Source organism: Neofelis nebulosa, chromosome 2 (genome assembly GCF_028018385.1).
Source record: "Neofelis nebulosa isolate mNeoNeb1 chromosome 2, mNeoNeb1.pri, whole genome shotgun sequence".
NCBI lineage: Eukaryota > Metazoa > Chordata > Mammalia > Carnivora > Felidae > Neofelis > Neofelis nebulosa.
This window is the reverse complement of record NC_080783.1, coordinates 219366493-219387333: the sequence shown is the minus strand read 5'-3', so window position 1 is coordinate 219387333 and position 20841 is coordinate 219366493. Positions and strand designations below refer to the sequence as shown.

Sequence of the window (20841 nt, the reverse complement as noted above, 5' to 3'; positions counted from 1 at the left end):
TTGTGGTTGGGGCCGGGGTACCTCAACATTCCCATCTTATGTGCCCACTGGAATGGTGTCTAGGTGAGAGAATACCAGGGCTCTCCTTCCCTGGAGGGCTGAACATTCAGTTCCAATGGCCTGGGCTACACACACCCATCCTTCTTAATTCAAACACCCTGCATGGTGAAGTGTGTCAAACACTCAGAATCAACACAAAATGAAATGTTTGACAGTGTGGCCTTGCCACAGATGACATCACAGAAACTTCCATGAGTAGCCTTCATTTCCTCTGGGTAGCAAGAACACGCCCAAAGCTTCATTCTGCATCACAAGCAAGGTGGTCATCCAGGCTCCTATGGGCACCACCTCCTGGAACTATAATCATAAAACCCAGTAAAACCCGGGGTTCTGATAGGGGGCCCGATCCCCTGAAGTCCGCCTCTTGATGTGGTTGACATTGACCAAGAGTGGCTGAGCTTTGTTATTCTCTATCTGATTGCTTCTATGGGTGTGGATGCCTTTAAACTATCCTCTTTCCTATTTGGGGTCTCTGTTTATCCTTCGAAATGGCCTGGCTAACGACTCCTATTTAACCTCCTGCTTTCCTTTCAGAAAAATGAATCCCATAAAAATCACTAGACTGGTGTCTGAGCAAACTCTTTGGTGTCATAAAATTTTGATGTAGAGGTTTAGCAAACGTGACAGGACGTTTTTGCGTGCCCTTCCAAAGTGTGCAAACTATTTTTGGTGTGTGGGCATTTACAGAATATTGCCAGAAACGAGCTCCCCCCCACACTCCTTTGAAAGGGGAAGAAGTGATGAGTCAGGCCACGATGAAACAGGTTCTGAGTCAGAAGTCATGGGTTTACCAAGTGAAGTACTTCAAGATAATGTTCAGGCACAAAGTATTGGAACAGAGACAACAAGGGCCAGGGGGATTATGGACACCCAGAAAAGGAATGTGGGTTGTCAGTCACATGGCAGTTGCTTCTACTCTGAGGAGGTGAAAGGGCGGACAGGAACCCTGCCTGTAGTATACTTTGCTCATCATTTCAGTAGAGGAAACACCTGAGGTCAAGTATCATGTTCCCAGGGGAATCATGTGACCATACACGGGTGCTGGGTGGGGCTACGGGAATGGGGTTCTTTTTATTCCCCACATCACCTGCAGGATTTTGTGCCCTACATGATGCACTCATGAAGAGAAATTTCTTCCCGAATGGTGTCACATACACAGACATGGAGGTTCAAACAGCTGGCGTAAAACAAGCCCCAGAGCATCCAAAAGGAGGAATGAGAATTGTCTCAAGAAAGTGTAGCTGACTCTCCCCCACCCAGAGATGAGAGCCAGGATTTGGGGGAAAGAAGAAAATGACATTTATTGTGGGTTCCATGGGGAACAAGCCCAGAACAGGGCCAGACGTGTGCAGGGTCACGTCTGTGAGGAAATATGAACACTAGTCTATGGTGGGCTTGCTATGCACCAGGCTTAGCCATTGACTGGCGTTTAATCCTGCATCAACCCATTTTGCAGATGGGGCAAAGCCAAGTCTTGGTGCTTGCCTAGGGAGGTAGGACCAGCATTCAGACCCAGAGCCTCTGCTTCCCACCCTGGGCTGGATGCTTCTAATTTACAAACAACTGCTCTCCTTGGGAGGTACTGTCTCCATTCTCCAGGAATGTAAACTGAGAAGGGTCCGGGAGTTTGTCCGAGGTCCTACAAGGACAGCGAGGGGGCTCAGATTCACACGCTGACTGGCTGACTCTGTCGTTCATGCTCTTTCTGGGACACCTGTGCCTCCTTGGGGCAGCTGGCATGCCCTGCCTGCTGTTCTCCGGTGAGGGACGGCTGGGTCTCCTGCTCAAAGGCAAGGCACCTATTGGAGTGGAGGCCACCTTCACCACAGCTGTCTCCCTAGCATCTTCCGGAGCACAGCAGGGCTGTGAGTCTGCAGAACTGGGTTGTCCTTACGTGCATGCAGCGTGTGGGTTTCCTGTTACTACCTCCATTTTCTCCATTATGCTTCAAATTACATGATCTATGTCGTGCTGTCTCGCCATTGATTCACTGGTTAAATTAGCTGCTATTTCTCTCCCCTGCATTACAGGCTCCGAGTAATTTGTTTATGACTCAAATGTTCTGTGGGCTCTGAAGGAAAGGCTAATACGCATTCATTACAGCCTGACATGATCACTGTAAATCACGAGGACTGCAGGTCCCAGCCAGTCTCCTGGTCTCCTTGGCACGGTATTCCGTCTTCCACCTGACCAGGGCAGTGCTGCCGAGGCACGAAGTGTACCCAAAATTCATGGAAGGGGCGTGCAGAAGGCGGGCTATTGATGTGTAAAATCTGTAGAACAGTCTCAAACTGGAGCCAAGATTGTACGTCTTGTCCTCTGCATGACCTTCGAAGAGCACCCAACCCAGGCCTCCTCCCTCACTCCCAGGCTCCCTGGGGATCACCATCTGTCTGATGTCACAGAGAACATGTACAAGTAAAGGTGAGTGAGGATGACTTCATGGTCTTGCTGCTCAGGGTCTCATCCCCACCCAGGGCCTCAGGTCCCCAGGACAGACGTGGCCCAGGTTCTCAGACGTGATGCCTAGGGCATCATCCCAGCCCCCCCCCCACCTGCCACACGCATGACCCAGACTCTCTCTCATGCTTTGTTGCTGTTCCCATTTTGACTTCTCTCGAAGAGTCTTGTCCTCTGACCTGTCCATGGGGTCCCCACTGTCAGTACAGCCACGTCCACCCCAGAGCTCTATTCCCCACTGGATGGTGTGGTGCTCAAAAGAGTTTCCAGACCCATGGTTCTTCTCTCATCACACCTCGCCCTGGTGAAGTGTGGGGTCTTGTTCCCCACCCAGCGCCTTCGCAGACAGAAATGGGATATGCGTGTCAACGTGCACATATGGGACACTTCCTGGTCGCTTATCCCACCAGTCCCTGCAGTGGGCTGAATGTTTGTGTCCCTCTCAAATTCAAATGGTGAAGTCCTAACTCCCAAGGTGATGGTGTGAGGAGGGGGGCCTTTGGGAGATGATTAGGTCCTGAGGATGGGTCCCTCACAAAGGGAATTAGTGCCCCCACAAAAAACCCCACAGAGCTCCCTCACCCTTCCGCCATGTGAGGGCACAGAGCAAAGATGCCATTTAATGAACCAGAAAGTGGGGTCTCTCCAGGCACTGAATCGGCCTGAGCCTCATTCATGGACTTCTGGCCTCCAGACTGTGAGAGAACAGCCTGTCAGCAGCCCAGATGGACCCACAATCCAGTGGCTCTCCAACAGGAGACACTCTGGATACAGATGAGCGATGGGTGGTGTCCACAGAGAATAAACAAGACTTTTAGACTTTCTAAGCAAAAAGAAGAGTTTTGTTGGAGCCCAAGTGAGGACAGTTGCCCAGGATACACAATCTTCACAAAGAAGAAAGTGCTTCCCTCTGGCAAAGGAACATTTAGTGCAGGGCTATATATATTTTTTATATAAAACTCATTAGACAAAGAACATTTCTAAGAGTTGCAGACCTTATCTTAAGTTTCTAGTATAGGCAGGGATGTGTGACTTTAATCTTATGGGAACCAGGGAAATTTCTTACTTTTTCTTATCTTTGTGTTCAGAATGCTCCTTTTTGGTTATTTTCTTTAATGATGCAGATATACAATGTGTGCTCGGGGCAGGAATAGAGCACAAGTTTTGAAGTTTTGCCGAGTCATTTTGAGCTTGGTAGATGTTGAACCGTAGCTTCCCTGGGAGCCCAGGAGCAGGGCCCACAAACATTAAAGTTAAACACATCCTTTATGAGTGGAAGCATGTTGAAGTGATCCCAGGGCATGTCAGGTGTGGCCCTTCCTGGAGGTGGGCCCAGAGGAGCACCAGGTGCCTCAGGATGCCAACACAGAGTGGTGCTCCCCAAGGATCTGTGAGTCTGTGTTGGATTCTCCTAAGGGAACACAAAACCAGGCCCATTTGTTCTAAAATATGAGGCTCCCATGCTGAAACTGAGCGCTAAGGGACATAGAGCATGCTGAATTGGCCCTGGGCAGGTGATGGATGTGAGGGGCAGGTGTGAGAGGTCATCAACAGACAGGGCTCACCTGGAGGACCTCTGCCTACAGATGGTGACCCCATCACTGACATGGGCCTGCGCCCAAGCCCCCCACCCCCGGCAGCTTCTCATGGTTGCTTCAGGGCACTGTCCTTTCTGATTGGGAAGGAGACCAGAGTATCTCCAGTCAACCCACTGGGAAAAGCCAGCTCCTAAAGCCAGAAGCTCAGGAAATTCCCACCGTGAATGACAGGTGCACCACGTTAGAATTTGTATTTGCAGATTTAACTGGAAACTAGTTTGTGATGCAATGTATGTGGTGCCTAGGAAGGAACAGTGTAGAGGAACAAGGATCGACCTGCTTCAACGCTGAAATCCATGATACGTGGGTCTTCATGGCCATATACGCAAAGCCTTATCTGTTTCGGTCTTACAGAATCATGCTTTACTCCTAATTCCACTGACAATACTCTACTTAAAGAAATGTCTAAACAAACCACATGGCAATATGATTGACTATGACTTCCTACCGACAGACCAAGTACAGAGCAATTGCCCAATGCCTTCATCGGTCATCGGAAACCCTAATAGAAAATCTCAAGTCAATTTTCAAGCCTTTATGGGCGTGGTGGGTACAGAGGCAATACTAGCCAAAGATATTGGAACTCCTGGGACCAGGGTTGAAAATAAAGCTCTATAAAAAATGTCATCACTCTAGAAGCCAAAGCGGAAACATTGCCATCTTGCTCACCAGCCGGGCCACTCCTTCAGAGCTCTCTCTAGGTTGTGTGTCTCTGCATCTCTGTAGGTTGTGATTCACGCCCGGGGCTGAGGCTCGGGGCTGAGTCACCTCCAGGACGTGGGGGAGGGTGTGGCTGGGTGACAAGGGCAGAGTGCCCCTGGCTGAAGCAAATTTTTCCTAATTGCTATCTTCCCCAACCCCATTTAAAGATGCAATGAAGGTGATTACAGAAAGCTCTTTAAGGTAAACCTAAATTAATGGGTTTATTTAAACTCATAATGAACTTTAAACTCTCCAAACCGGTAAGCTCCGGGGCTGGAATCACTAATTGCAGCGTTGGTGGGAGCTGGGGACCAGTTGCTGGGCCTGGCAGCTGAGCGCTTAGCTGGGGGGGACAGTCCATTCATTATCCGGGTTTCTGGGAAACAGTGACCAATTACTCCATCTGCTCAGCATTTCTCTTCCCCAAACAGACAAATTAAGCCCTCGACCAGAGTCCCAAACATCAAGTCTAGGCTGCCCCTACGCAGAGAGGCTCCAAATGTAAAAGAAATCAGAAAAGAGGTATCTCCGTGGAAGGGTTGCGGGGTGGCCCGAGGCTTGTCGGCTGGGAACAAGGCCAGAATGCTCCCTTTTGCTAAAAGAGATTTTCTCGTGCCCGTGGCCAACCTGCAGACACTCTGGAGGACCCCCAGTGGGGCTGGTGTCCTGGGCCCTGTGCGGGTGCAGGTGGGGATCTGCCTCATTTATGCTCAGTGACTTCCACTCAGAGCAAGGATGCTTCATTCCCTTGAGGATGTCCTGCCCCACTTGTACACGCAAGTGTTCTTAATATTCTCCAATGCTCTCAAGCCTACGGACACAGTCTTTCACCTTCCTGGGATGGACCTCTCTCTCGCCTGCTTCGTTTCTCAGAGGATTTGGGTCAAGGACAATTTGCTTTCCTGCCTCTTTCCTTCAGACTGCTCTCCCCAAACTGGCCCCACCCATTCTAGACCCTGAGGTCACCGCCGTGTCTTTTGCCCAAAGGAGCGTGACCATCCAGTTTCCAGAGGGGCCTCTGCTCTGTGTCTGCCTGCACGGCTGGGCATGTGACAGGCATGCAATAAACTGGCAGAATGAACCTCGCTGGCTTACTCAGGCAATACATCATCAAGAGGCTTAAGAATGCTAGATTTTTCTGGGCCCAGGGCATGTTCTGAAGTTTCATGTGTCAAGAAGTAAGGACAGAGCTGGGAATAACTTAATCATCTGTCCAAAGAACTCACAGCCTGACACAGCTCGGAGTCCCCAGTGCGTTCTTGGTTCCCATCACCTCGCAGGTGCCTGCGTGTGCTGACTGGAGGGCCATCGAGATTAATAAATACAAAGGCTTTTGCTGATGTGCAGGTACAGAAAAGTCACCTGCAGCTGCTCTGTCGTGACTGATTAATTAGGAAAAGACTCCGTGGGGCTAATTGGCGGTTGAGAATTTTTGGAGTTTTAACATTCATGGTATGCAAACGGATCAATGTCTAACAATATCTAACAAGATCATTTGAAAGTGAGATTCTCCTGAGAAGTGCAATCATGGTTTGGGGAAGCTGTGAGGACCCTCCGTGTTGTACATACTCGCGTCAATCAACACAAAGTTTGTTAGCAATTGTACTAATGTTTTTCAGCAAATGGAGACACCGGCCAATGAATATGCATTAAATGTAATTCTATCTACCTGTTGCCCTCAGTCCCAGAAGCAAGGACCATTACATTGCAGAAGTTTGATGAACGTTGTCTCCAGCTCATATGACTTGGAAATGAGTGAGTTTGCCCAGTTTGGGGGAAAGAGGCCCACGTGAGGCTCAGTGCTTTCTCAGTTTCCACGTGGAAAGCTCTAAATTGAAATCCATACCTCAAGGGAGTGAGATAAAAAAAAAAAAAAGAAAGAAAGAAAGAAAGAAAAAGAACTGTTGGGCCCCAAAGGGACCATTTCCCATCATAATGAGAATTTTAAATGGCGGGTTTAAATTCTTTGAAAAGCCTTTCAGAAATGGGTGTGCAAGTGATGGCTCCTGAATTACCAGCAGAGATGCAATTAAATTAGAGAGAGAACATGTCACTCCAAGTTCCCAGACTGAAGACCCTTTCCCTTGTCCCAGGAGGAGGGAGCACACATGGCACACACAGCCCAGGAACCCAAGGGAAGGGCCCTTCCAGTCACCCCAGCTGCTGCATTTGAATCCAGAAGGGAAGGATGCACCATGAGAGAGCCAGAAAGCCGCATGGCATTTCTTCCCGATGCACCCACCTCTTCCTCACTTGGACACAAGCTAGCTAAACCCGGGGTAGGAGGCTGTCCAAATGTTAGCAGAAACCTCCCAACTGCACCCACATGCATAGGTAGTTCTAACAACCGTTCCCTGAGCATGTACAGGTGCAGGGCTCCCTATGTGCCCCACGTAGGTCACCGGCTTACATCGTCAGACTCTCTGGGGCAGCACATGCGGTCAGCTCCCCATGTTCCTGGGAGATGGGGAAGCGGCCAGATTTGGGAATGTGGTACTTGAAGGAGCTGGAGGCAGCCTGCCTCCTGGGTTAGCTTCTGGCCTCCATCAATCCCCAGCTGTGCAGGTGGGTGACCTTCTGAGCTTCCTTTACTTCCCCTGTAAAATGGAGATAATAAGATCACCTGTCCCGTGGGATTGTTGTAAGGATTGAATGACCTCATCCTTGCCTTGCACGGCCTGGAAAAAGCACCTGCTGTTATTCCAAAGGGTACATTATTTGGCCATTACAAGTAAGCAATGGGGGAAGTTGAGGTTCTAAGCGATGTGTTCACCTCCTGGATGACCTCCGTATTATGCTGAGAAGTGGGGGGGGGGGGTTGTTTTGATTTAAACACACGTGGTGAGAGAAATGTAGCTTCTCTGAGTAGCCTCAGGGACATCGGTTGTTTTTCACCCTGCGAGGCCCAAAGCTGGGGTCAGAAACATGGTAGGTAGGGCTGGCTCGATAAATGTTCAGGAATCCAGCCCAGGCCATCCTCCTTAGTGGGATGTACAAGGCTCCCAGTAAGCCAGCCTCTCCTGGACTCCCATAGTCATGGTCACCCAGCCCCCTGTTTATCCTGCCCAGACGGGTGGCAGGTCCTAGTGCACAACAGAACAATGGCCCCCAAGGTCAGCTCCTGATCCCTGGGATCTAGAAATGTTACTGGATTTGAGAAAATGGTCTTTGTTGATGTAAATAACTTAAGAACCTTGAGACAGAGACGTTATCCTGGGTCATCTAAGTGGGTCCAAATGCCTCCACATGGGCCCTTACAGGACACGGGCAGAGGGGCATCTGACACATACATGGAGGACAAGGCCTTAGGACCACGGACACAGAGAGCAGAGCAACACAGCCATATGGTAAGGGCCGTTGGCAGCCACCAGGACACAGAAGACATAGGACACGTTCTCTCCTAGAGCCTCCGGAGGGCACATGGCCCTGCAGACAAACTGAGTTTGGACTTCTGGCCTCTGGAAATGTAAGAGAATAATTGTGTCTTCTTTAAAGCTGCTCAGTTGCTTACGGCAGCCACGGGAGCTCACACACACGGGTCTTTACACCCCCTGCCTGTGAACACGTTGCTTTCTTCTACCCGTAGGACACTGTCCACCTTCGTGTGTCTAAGTGATGCCTACAGGGCCCTCGAGGCTCCCCCTTCCTCCAGGAAGCCTGCTGGGACCTGCCTCCTGGTCCTCACCCCTCCCACAGCACCTGCACTGACCCAGCCTCTTTGCTTGTTTTTCTCCCCAACTAGACTAGGGGCTCCTCGAGGACGGGGGTCGTCCTTTCTGCCAGTGTCTGAGCTAGGGCTGTGGATGAACAAGTGCATTCTCTCATTCCTACTAAAAGTCCCCCACAAGGCTGAGCATGCTGCCATTGAAGAAAGGAACACGGAGACGTCAGGAGTCAGCACTTCTGCTGCTCTGGAGTGTAGCAGGGAGGTTAGGTTTCCTGCAGAGTCTGCAGATAGTTCCTCAAAGCCACCGCACACGCGGAAGACAGGCTGGGACATCCCACAAGGGCAACGATGATGGCTGCGGGATTCCTGGAGAAGCACGGACCTGTCTCCTAAGACGAGAGCCTAGTGCTTTGCACAGAGACTTAGATGCAGAGCAGTGAGACTTCACAGGCACTCTGTCTTGTGCTGAGGAATAAAAGGAACATCCCCATCTGTGTGGGGGCTGCGGGAATGGGCGGAGGATGACCCTCACCATTGAGGTCACACATTGAATTAGGACTTGGATGAGCCACTCTGTGCCTTGGGTGAGGTCACTCAAATGCCCTGCCTCTGAATGAGGGCCTTGAACTCGGTGGTGCTTTCGCATCCTTTCGACTCTAAAATAAGATGACATTTAACAGGAGCCCTGTGCACTGACAGAACTGGAGTGGCCGTCAGTGCAACAGCCCTGTATTGTTGACAGATCTGGCCAGACGCCAGAGATGCATGGCCTCGCCTCTGAGTGTCCTTGAAGGCCAGCCTCCGGACAAGGGACAGCAGTGTGTCCAAGCCCATCGGGTGTGGCTTCCTGTCACGGCACAGAAAAAGACCCTTGTCTGCACTCACCACTGCTCTGCCTCCAGGGCACTCGCTCGTGCTCTGACCACGCATCTGAATTCCACGCAGGGGGCTGGGGCGGAAGGAGGATGTCTAGGACACATCAGAACGTGGTACCTGGGATCTCGTTAGGTAGGAACCGGGGTTTGGTCTCCTCGGCCAGGCTTCATCCTTCCTCGGCTCTGGGCTCCGTGGATCCTTGGGTGCTGTTCAGATGCCATTGGCAGCAGGTGCAGAAGGTATGACTCAAAATGGGTCTCAAGCAGTAGGGTGTGGACTGGGGACAAGAACTAGAACATTGGGATCCAGGCAGAACAGGATGCATCTTGTGCTAATCTGGGCAGCAGCAGGGCTCTGTGGAACATGCGTGTCGTGTCGCTCGTTCTGTGGTTCGTGGTGGGTGGCCATGGGTAAGTTACTTCACTTCTGTAGGACTCAGTCCCCACCTGAAATGTGCGGGTGCCCCAGTCCCTTCCCTCTTGGGTGTTGTCCTAGGTCTAAGCATGCCCCTCCATGATACCATGTCAAAACCCCGAATGCTACCCCATTGGAAAAAGAGTCTTCGCAGACACAACTAGAATTAAAGATCTTGAGATGAGGTTACCCTGGATTGTCCCGGGGCACGGGCCCCAAATCCAATAATCACTATCCCTGTGACAGATCCACAGAGGAAAAGGCAGAGATTGAAGTGGTGTCACCACAGGCCAAGTGTTGCCAGCACCCCCCAGAGCTGGAAGAGGCCAGGACCCTCCCCCAGAGCCTCCAGAGGACCAGAGCCCTGGGGACACTTTGATAGCAGACTTGCAGCGTGCAGAATGGAGATCATAAATGTGTTTTAAAAGCCACCAAGTTTTCAGTAATTTGCTGTGTACGTCAGCTCTAGGGAACTAACAGGCGGGTTATGAGGATTAAGTAAATTAATTCTTATCAAGTGCTCACTGAGACATTCAAAGCAGAGAGCTCAGGGCGCGGCGCATCAGAGATACACAGAGCCTGCGAAACGCAGCCGCGACTTCTCACAACACGGGTTTCCATTCTGTTGTTACGTGTCCTCTTGATAGAACGGGCTTGCCCCATGTGAGATTTTGCTGTGTGAAGATCTTAGTATTAGTCAATCCAATAAACGGGACGTTTCCTCTCAGAAACTGTTCACGTAAAATAAAGTGGATGGAAATCACCAGTCGCCTCTCCCCTTAGTTTACTAAATAAATAAGCCAATGAAGAAACCAGCATATGTTGAGTACCTACTCCATGCCTGACCTGATGCTAATTTAATCTATGATGCGTTATTCACCCTCCCAACAGGCACGTTCATTAATTCATGGGGTGTTTACTGAGCGTTGACCCTGCGCAGGCTTTTATTCCAGAAATGGGGATAAAACAGTGAACTGAACATCCAAAACTGGACAGGGCTCCCTGTCCTCACTGGGTTAACTTTGGTCTGGGGGTAGAGGCAATGGGAACATAAACTGAGTAGAGCAGCAAAATACATTAGATATGGTGATGAAGGCAGAGAGCAATACAGTAGTGATGGTCAGGAGGGACCCCATGAGCACCATGCCCAATGGCCAAGGCCCCGAAGGCGAAAGAGAGTCCCAGGGAGTGCCAGCGGGTCAGGGGAGGCATGGCTGGACAGGGATGGTCCCTTGGTCCTAGGACTGGGAAGAAGCAGCCAGGGAGTGGAAGGAAACTGAGGAGGGTAGGAAAGAGCCAGGTGGAGGTGTGTTTCTGGAAAGCAGGGGAGGCTTGTGGGGTCAAACGCTGCCTCAGGTCAAGGAATGTCAACCTTTGGGCTGACCGCTGATGGGATCACGTCAGCATCGTGGGGGAGCCTCAGGAAAGCTGGAGGAGAGTGCCAACCCCGCCACACCCCTCTCATTAACAGCACCTCTGTTCTCTCTGTGGAGCTGTCCAGTCAGTCAAGACCCTCTGTTTCCGTTGGCCGAGGTAAGGTGTGGTGCCCAAAGCACACCTCCTCCCTCTTCTCCTCTCTCATAGACATTCCCTTCAACTAAAACACGGCAAACCAAACCAAAGAAGTCATGATTCATCCCATCTAGACGCACCGTGAAGCAACCTCCATTTGTCCTTCCTCCTGCCAGTGGGGGGCTGCTCTATCTCCACCATTCTAAGACTTTTACCTTGATTCTACCATTCCATGTCGTTTTGTGAACCAGCTCTTTGCAGGGGCCAGGTTTTAGCCAGCCAGTCAGCTTCTGAGGGTTCCATCCAAAGAACCCCAATGGGCAGGAGACAGCGAAGCTACAATTTTGCACTAATTTCTTCTTATTTCAAATTCTGTCCTCTTTCTGCCACGCCACAGCTGCCTCCTTTAGAAGCTATTCCAAGAGGAAGCAAGATCTTTATAAGAACAGCATGGTCAGAAGCCAACACCATCGGACAACTTACAAGGGGTCTCCCAAGATCCCTCCAACTTTTGCTCAGACTTGGGCCCACGGGAGGGGAGACGTCTTGGATTGGCTGTGCACCTGCCGGTCAGCCCACCGGATGGGAACGTGGCCAGAGCGGGGGGCGGGGAGGAATTGCACCCTTGGCTATAACTCAACAGGAGCATTCCATCCAGCAATTTTGTAGGTTTTTTGTTCTTAGGAAACCTGAGAAGTCATCTCACTTTGTGTGTTTTGGTAAAGGAACCAAGTTTAATGTTAAGCCGTGTGTCTATGTGCTCATCGTTCCGGGGTGACGTTTCTCTGCGGCAGGTGGATTTCCCTGGGGGTGGTTGCGATAGAGACCGCCCCCTAGTACCAGCAGTCCCGTCACTGTAGACACAAACAGGACATGTACTTCAGATTTCTCCCTGGGTGATGCTCGTCCCCACTCAAAGCAATATCTGACTGACACCTTTCTCCAAACTCCACACCACAGACATACACCCACCTGCACACACGCACACACCTGATTTTTCTGATCACTCATTTACTTTTTGGTGGGTTTCATTGTCTAAATGCTCCCAATTATTCCCTACACGTAATAAAGCTCCAATCCACTCCTTTAGCCCCCAACTTTGAAGGAAAGAAAGCGAAACAAAACTTTTGATTTGGCTGTGTTCCCCCTCCTAATTTCATGATGCATATTAAATTTTTACTGTCGACAACCTTGTTTGGAGGGAAAATCATGGGTTTGGCTTTTTCTTAAACTATCAGATGTTTTATAGACCTTCTAATGGTGTGTTTGGTGTGAAATTAATTATCAAAGATTCGCAGAGAGTTTTAAATTAGATTTTTTCTGTTCTTCAAGGCAAACAACTGGTTCTGTTTTTGTCACTAATATAAGGTTCTCATTGCTGCCTTTTTTCCCCCTACAATGAAATGATAAAACAAATCTTCAACTTATTTTAATGTGCTAATTGAGGGTTATTACAATTCATTTTCTTTGCACAAGCAAGTTAGAAGGGATTTTAATTGCCTCCTATACAAACATGTATTTGTAAAGAGAAATGATATATAAAACTAAGGGCCCAGAATAACTTGTTTGGGCAATGTGCTAAGGCAAATCTATGGTTTTCTGAATAGATACTTAATGCCTAAACCAGTTTCCCTTTTGGATTGCGGATCCATGCGTATGCATTGGTGTCGATGCTCTGCAGAGATGCTGGTAGGAGGTAGAAAGATCCAGAAAGAGAAACAAATACAAGATGACTTCAGAGCATTGGTGCTGCCCCACCCGAGAGCGTGGGGTTACTTTGCAACAGGTACATGTATCCCAGTGTGGATTAAATGGTACCTGCAACCCCCCAGTGTTGCCGGGTCCCACACCTGGGGACGCCAGAAGATGTGCCAATGTGGGCGGAGTTTTACGCTGAGGCGATGGATGCATGTCCTTGGCCGCCACTCCTTCCCCTGGCGTGTCCCTGTCACTTCCCCCTCCAGTGTGTTGTCAAGCCTCAAACCTGCTGGAGCTAATTAGTGTGTGGGATGACAGGCTTAAGGACATACAATCAGAAAATTATGATCAGATAATGCTTCTCATTAATAGTTCGAGTCCAGAAAACACTGCGGGAAACAGTCGCAAGGCCCTGGCTTCTGGAATCCGGATTTCTGCTTTGAGGCTGGGGAGGCGCTCCCTGTGGCATCTTTCTGGAGTTAGAATCCCGGCAGAGGCTGGAGAGGTGCTGTATTGTGGGAGGTGATTGGGGGAAGTGGCAGTGAGGAGACTTGGTGCTTGTAGACATCCTGCCCCTGCCAGGTCCCTGACCCCATCCTCTAACTGCTGACTGCTGCAGACTTGGGGATGCCCCTGGGCCAAGACCTGCTGGCTGTTCCACCCCATGCCTCGTTCACGCCTCATAACCCATGACGCCATGGATGCACCTGGGTCGATGACTTTTAACACTTTCAGTAGATGGAGGTGGACAGGCCAGGAGGATGTTTTTCAACACTCTTGCAACAGGGGTCAAGACTACGCCAACAAGGGACAGAGACTGGATGCAACTCACAGCCGGGGAGGCCATTTATAGCCAACAGGCAGGGTGAGGGGGTCAAGGGGTAGAAAATTACTAAGAGGGGCACCTGGATGGCTCAGTCGGCTAAGCGTTTGACTCTTGGTTTCAGCTCAGGTCATGATCTCACCATTTGTGGGATTGAGCCCCACGTCGGGCTCTGTGCTGACAGCGTAGAGCCTGCTTGGGATTCTCTGTCTCTCCCTTTCTCTCTGGCTCTCCCTCCCTCATGCCGTCTCTGTGTCTCTCAAAATATATAAACTTCAAAAAAAAAAAAAGAAAATTACAAAGAGGAACTTGATTGGATACCAAGGAAAAGTGGAGCCTCACTCAACTGGCTTTAGCAGGATTCTTGCGAAACGGAAGTTTGCTCAAGGAGGAACCCTTGTTGACGTGCAGGTAGGGGGAAAGAGAAGGCCACTGGTGGACAGCCTTCCGTGCTTGGCTCAGTGAGCTGGAAGATCCCTCTGGACCAAGGGGGGGCCCTCCTGCCTCTTCCATCCACAGACTGGGCTACAGGCTGACCGTCTCCTATGGTTACTCTTGCTAGGGCAGAGAATGTTCTAGCAACAAGCAGGCTTAGGCTGAGCACCCACTCCATTGGATCATCTCCCTGCCTTCTCCCCTGAAAGCCTGGGGTCTTCAGACAATGCGGAGCCAGGACCCTGGTGTTTACCCAGCTCCACAGAGGAAAGGCTCTGAGCCCCCACTGAACATTCTCCTTTCAGAAAGAAAAGGTGCCCCCTGAGGGTGTGGGTTTCCTGCCACAGGCCGGTCACACGGGCTGGGATTCCGGCGTGGATCCGAGCCCAAGCATGGTTCCCACTTGTCCTTCGTTCTCAGGATGGCCGCATTAGCTGGGCTCCCAGATGTGTGTGGAGTATAATTAGGGACATTCTGAAAGCAGCCCCAGACATTGGACTGAAAAGTCTGTCTCACTGCCTTCCGTTTCCCTCCCTCTGTTCGGAGGCCGTGGAACCTTCCACACAGCTGGGCCCCTGGGATGCCCTGCTTGGAGCCGGTGTCTGTGTGCCCTCTCGTTTCACAGAGCATCTGATACAAAGCCTGCAGTGTGCAGAACCCCCCGGGGGCTCGGGGAGGGGAGAGAGGCGGCGGGGCGGAGGAGGAAGCAAGGGGACCGCAGGAACAAGTTAGAGAGAGAGATTGCCATGAAGGCAGCTAATGATGCCCTGAGTGCGCAGTGGGCCTGGGGGCGGGGGGCAGGCTGCCCACGCGGCTGTGCCCGGCTCCACCCGGGGGACTCCCCAAAGCTGTAAAGTCAGATGCTGGTCCCCTGCTCTGGTTTTTAGCAGCCACCAACAGGAACAAGTGAGTGATGTTAGTTAGCACTTGACCTTGGAGACTCTGTATGCCAGGCCTGGGGAACTGCATTTCAGTCAGCTCCTCCCTGCTGGCCACCGTGTGGTGGGATCACCTCTACCCTTCCTATCCACTCCAGCTTCCTGTGTTCCCCCCACCCCCCAGAGGCCCAAGCTCCCAACCAGAGGGTCCTTTATGGCTCCAGATATACCAGGTTTGGGCACCAAACACACAGGAACCTGGGCCCCGCCTGAAATACCACCCTGTCCCTGAACGCTAAGCTCCAGCTAAGATCCAAACAGCTGGCTTTGGTCCCATCCTCGCAAATCCCCTTGGAAGGTGGCGGGATGTGGTACCCCAATATACGCCACTTTGGCACTGGATTCTCTTGAGCTAAAGGCACAGGGAAAACCGCAGGTGCAAGATGCTAGGAGCTCTGAATCCCCTTTCCTTCCTGAAGGGGGGAGCTAAGATTCCCACATAGAAGACGCCACCTCTGCACCAGGAGGAAGAAACATTCCAATCATCCGAGAGGGGAGCAGAGGCCGAGAGAGAAGTCTGTGCAGACAGACCTCATGAAAATAAGTCTCCTCCGCCACTGCCCCCCGAAGTCCCTTTTCCACAGCCGCCTCTGCTCAGACGGGCCCATGAGCACTGGGGCTCTGTTGCTGTTTTGGGCCTTCCTTTCCCTGGAAGGAAACGTAAGAATCTGTGTGCTCTCCTGTTAACCCTCCTGTGTCAGCTTTGTTCCTAGGTGCAGCCAGAGACTCTCGAGGGCAGAGGGAAAGTGGCTGCAACCCTGCAGCTTCCTTGGTCTTCCTGGACGTTCAGAGCATCCTCACCAAAGTCCCCTCCTACCACATCCTGGGTTCTTTCGCTGCTTCAAAGTTTAAAGATCGAGTCAAATTTGAGATCGCTTTGCATCGCTTTATGGCTGAACGCTTACACGGCATTTTAAAAAATCTGTTGCTTAGGTCCCACGCTCTTGGAAAAAGAACTCCAAAGTGCTGATAAGTCCTGCGTCTCCTGTGTCCTAGGACCTTGTGCTGAAGAGGCACCTGTTCAAACCTGGGAAAGATGTCAGCCGTAAACTTCCCTGAGTCAGGTGCAAATAGGACATGATGAGGTTTCTTGGGGTGACAGTGGGGCTCATGGGGTCCGGAGCCGATGACCAAGAAAGAATTCTTGAAGACGTCTTTGGTGCAAAAAAGTGATTTTAGTAGAGACGGGGACAGGACTCCTGGGCAGGAGAGACTGGTTATATATTTGGGAGTCGGGGGAGGTGAAGTCCAGGGGAAGTTTCCAGTGAGACTTTCACAAGCTAAAGACCCTCCCAGGGTCTTGGAGGCCTGGCTATTGTCAGGCTAAGGTTGTTTTCCCTCCAGCAAAGCATTAGCAGTAAGACAGTGGGGGTTCCTGGCGTTTTGCTCTGCTGGCCTCAAGTATCTGTCCATGGGCTGCAGGTTAGAAGGAAATTTAGTTCTACGTGCCCTTTCCTTCTGCCTTTGTTTCCTCATCAGGAGACGGCCCTGACTGCCTCCCAGGACCTTTGCTGGTTGGGGGGGTGACAGCACTCTCGGCCGATGGTAGGTGATGGCCACGGGTTCTGAGGAGGAACCGTCTCGCTTCTGAAACTGTTCCATTCCTCCTCGTCCTTCGCTCGGTCCTGCGCGCACCTCGGCACGGAGGTGTGCTTCGTTGCCGGGACAAGGGATCTTATTAAGCACAAAAGGAGTCACCTTTAGCACAGACCAGAGACCACCGGCCGTATATCTTCATTTTAAAACTGTAGCCACAGAAGCCAGCGGTACTGAGAATGTGATTTTCTCCCTAGGACCCACAGGGAGAAAAGACGCTAATGATGTTCCAAATGTTGATGGTTCTCTGGCCCCAGGAGACAGCCTGCAAGGAAGGACCATTTGCTTTAGTTCAGGGAGCCAGGGGTGGGGGCAGGGACAGCTGTGCCTTCCCCCAGATGTGTAATTGCCATATTGTTTCTCCTTCCGCACCCCCTGCATCTCAGGGACCTCCGGCTATAATTAATTCTCGAATCTGGCAATAAATCAAAGCTTCGAAAATTACAGAAAACTTTTCTCCCCTTTCCAAATGGCTCTGCTGGCTGCTTTAATGTTCTCTCTCCTACTGTGTCTCTAACCACCTGAAACCTGGGCAGACATTCCAGGAAATGATTCTGAGAACAAACCCGTGTTTCAGTCTCTGGAAGCTGGATTCGAAAAATAAAAATAAAACCAGAAATAGCATCCATTACCCAATCTGGGTCATCTCGTTTTTTATTGGATGCAGACATCCCTCGATGCTGTGGTTCGGAATCAGGAATGACCCTCCACTGCAAGCGTCAAATGCTTCACGCCCAGCAACGCTGTCATTTCCATTTTTAAGATGCACACTTTGCATATAAAAGCATTCACGGCCCCATCTCTACTCACTGTAGTATCCAGCAAATGGGCCTCTGTAATTGATGAGAAATAATCATAATAAAAGAAGTAGGCGATGCAATCCATGAAGCCCTCTGTGTGCAAGCGGAGGATGAACGCAGAACAGCCTCTGGGCTAATCCGCATGCTCTCAAAATCACTGTTTCTTTTGTTCCCTCAACCCCCCCAGATTTAAATCTCTAGCTTCTGCAGCAGCGCGGAGGCACAAATGCGCTTGGTTCTCTTAACGAGCGGCTTCCTCTGCATTCATTTTGGGGGAACAGCTCCAGCTGAGGAGCATAGCGAAAGGGGACAGAAATTTCCAGATTAAATCTGATGAAACCTGAGACTGCTCTTTCGCAAGAAGCTGGGGCAGACTCTTGGCCCGTCTTCTGCTTCACGGCAAACCTTTCCTTCCTCTGAAAGGGTTGGGAACGCCAGAGGGCAACGGGTAGCAGGTCAGGTGGGGAGGGCACGTGAGGGAAGTCTGGCCCTATTTCAGGCACCAACCTTTGAATGCTGGCTCCCCTAAGAACTGTGTGCCTCAGGCGCATCATTAAAGCTCCATGGGTCTCAGTTTACTCATCTGCAAAATGAGTTTGGTAATAGCATCTTTCTCTCTCAAAAAAACACCTGTTTTTCTTTTTTGGTAGAATTAAAAGAAATAACTCATGGAAAGGATTTAGGATCCGCGCTTTTGTTATTTTAGAAATACCTGAGGCCCAGCTGCGAGGCTGGGAGTTCGTCACGCCAGACTCAGTCCCTCCTGGGCATCCAGGGAACCAAGCCTCTGGCTGAGTTGACAAGGTCGCCTGAGACAGCAGGCTGACCATGGGGACCAACACAGGATGCTTATGCACTGTGGCTGCGGAAACTGAGATGGATATCAAGGAAGGCTTCCTGGAAGAGGCAGGGACCTGGTTTGGTCAAACTGAAGGCAGTATTCTAGCTCTCTGCTAGCCTGCCTTCCCGGTTGCTGTTCTGGGCAGTGCCCTGAAGCCTGGGCTCACTGCCGATGCTCTGAAACAGCTCTGGAAGTTAGTGGGCTGAAACACCCGGAGAGAAGCACGTCTTCTGGGTGCGTGCAGTCACAGGTACTGCTTGGAAAACGGGGACTTGCACTTCAGAGCACGGATGGTTCTGCAAGGTGTGGGCTGTCGGTGGAAAGTCTGTGAGCTCAGACGAATGTGGGGCCCCGAGCATGAGGCTGTCTGCCTGCTGTCGGGGTGCACCTGTGTCCCTCCCAGGGAGAACCCAGGGACTGAGACACAACGCTCGGGGAGCTCAGATCTGGCCCTCCATGGCTGCCACTTCTCTTCCGTCCCTGTCATCCGTTTCGACACTGCCAGGTGTCTGACCCCCGTGGGCGACAGGGAGCCTCAGTGTTAACTCTCAGTTACCAACACGCTACAACGCAGTTGGTTTTCAGCTTGCTCTGAATTCATTTCATGATTACTGGGCAGCTTAAAACAATGTACATATAATGAATGAATTTTCCATAAACATGCATCTCTGCTTAGGTGTAAATATTTCAAAGGCAGCTGCAGAAAATGGAAATTAAGTGACATCAGATATTTGGCAAAGTTTGGGGCTGAAAACCCTTGGGTGTTCTCACTCCGCATTCAACAGGTTTCCTGAGGACCCGCCTAGTGGCAGGACTGCCTCCCCGTGCTGCAGACACGGGGCGAACAAAACCGCACCTCAACGACCTTGTGCCCGTGATACTCACCGAAGCCTGGTCCTTGGCCCTGCCACGTGAGCAGACACGCGGAGCCACGCCTGTGCCCCAGCCCCACGGCACCTGCCCAGTCTGCCTTCCAGCGCCTCACACCATCCAGGGGGCTCCGGCTGAAGCCACCAACCATCGTCCTGTTCTAAATCCGAAGCACGTCTCTCAGACTTCACGCCCCATCTTTCTGCGGTCATCACATAAGCCATCACCTTCTCAAACCCACACCCTCTCTGGACTCTGGGCTCTGGGCCGACGTACCCCCACGTTTTCCCCCAGCTGCTCTGGACTCTTCCTGTATGCGGTTGCAAGGTTGTAGTCCCAGGCTCGTCTTTGCAGCCTCCACCCCCTCCCCCCAAAGACACCCATCCACACTGGCGGCGGCTTCGATCAACCCCACACAGAACCACCCCTGACGCTTGTACCTCCCTCTGCCCGCGTCTCCTCTGAGCACCAAAACCGTGTGATGGGTGGATCGCTCGCGGGTCCGAATGCCTCAAATACGCCACCAAGTCACACAGTTAAGAACCCCAGTTTTCCAGGGCAGAGCCAGCCTTACACTCGTGGCAGGGTGGCCCCCTGTGAGCCCAGCACACAAGCCAGGGATCCAGGAGTCACTCCTGCCATCTGTTGCTGGGCTCATCTGGCACGCCACTGGCCCTTCCTGGTTGTGTCTCTAGACATGTGTCCTGTTCATAGGGCTTTCTCTTTGTCGGTGCCTGCACCCCAAGGCTGAGACAAGGAAACCAATGGAATCTCGTGAGAGAAAAAGCTGTGTTTCCCCTTTGCCTCTTTTCCTGCTTCTGTTCTTGCTGGGACCTGTATCCCACCTCACTGGACACATACCTTGTAATGCAAATGGCATATGTCCTCCTGGTAAGGGACTAGGAGTTCGTGATTGCTCTAGAACAGATCACGTCTAGGGAGGGACCGGCGAGAATGACCAGAGAAAGCTATCGTACACGTATTCCAGACCACCAGAGGCAGACATCTCAACGCCAACACCCTCTCGCTCCAAGGAATAACACCCAGGCCCTCATCTTTGTCCCAATTGGTTCCCGGATGTCTGAGAGGACACTTACACCAGACCACCGTCCTCAGGAAAAACCCCCAGACCCCGAACAAAGACGAGACTCCCTCCTTTCCTTTCTGTGTCTCCTGGACACTCGGTCCATCGGTATCCGCCCCCCCACCCCCTCCATCCTCCATAAATTCTGCTGTTACCTCCTGCTGGCTCGTGTTTGACTTCCATCCTGTGTGAAGCCAGGGACCCCCTTGGCTGGTCCTGCAGGACCCCTCTGAGTCCTCAGACCTGGCCAGCCAGCATCAAAGCCACTGACCTCTTTGCAAGTGCCCCTTCCTTAATCTCCCTCACCCTTGTCCCTGCAGAGCCTCCTTTTTAGTCTTTTGAAGAATAATTATAAAGGAAGCAACTGGATAATCACCACCCAGGCCAAGACGGACCTCGGCCAGAGTCTCAGAGGGTCCAAGCCTCGTCCACGCCTCTCTCCAACCACACCTCCTCCCTTTCCTTTT

At 51.4% G+C, this 20841-nt stretch overlaps 1 long non-coding RNA gene across 1 annotated transcript; it reads left to right on the top strand.

Moving 5' to 3' along the window:
• Window positions 1–8719: 8719 nt before the first annotated feature.
• On the top strand, window positions 8720–12478 carry LOC131493699 (uncharacterized). The gene is made up of 3 exons (XR_009252805.1): window positions 8720–9602; window positions 11249–11310; window positions 11687–12478. It is a non-coding gene; the product is annotated as an uncharacterized LOC131493699 (long non-coding RNA).
• The last annotated feature ends 8363 nt before the right edge of the window (window positions 12479–20841 follow it).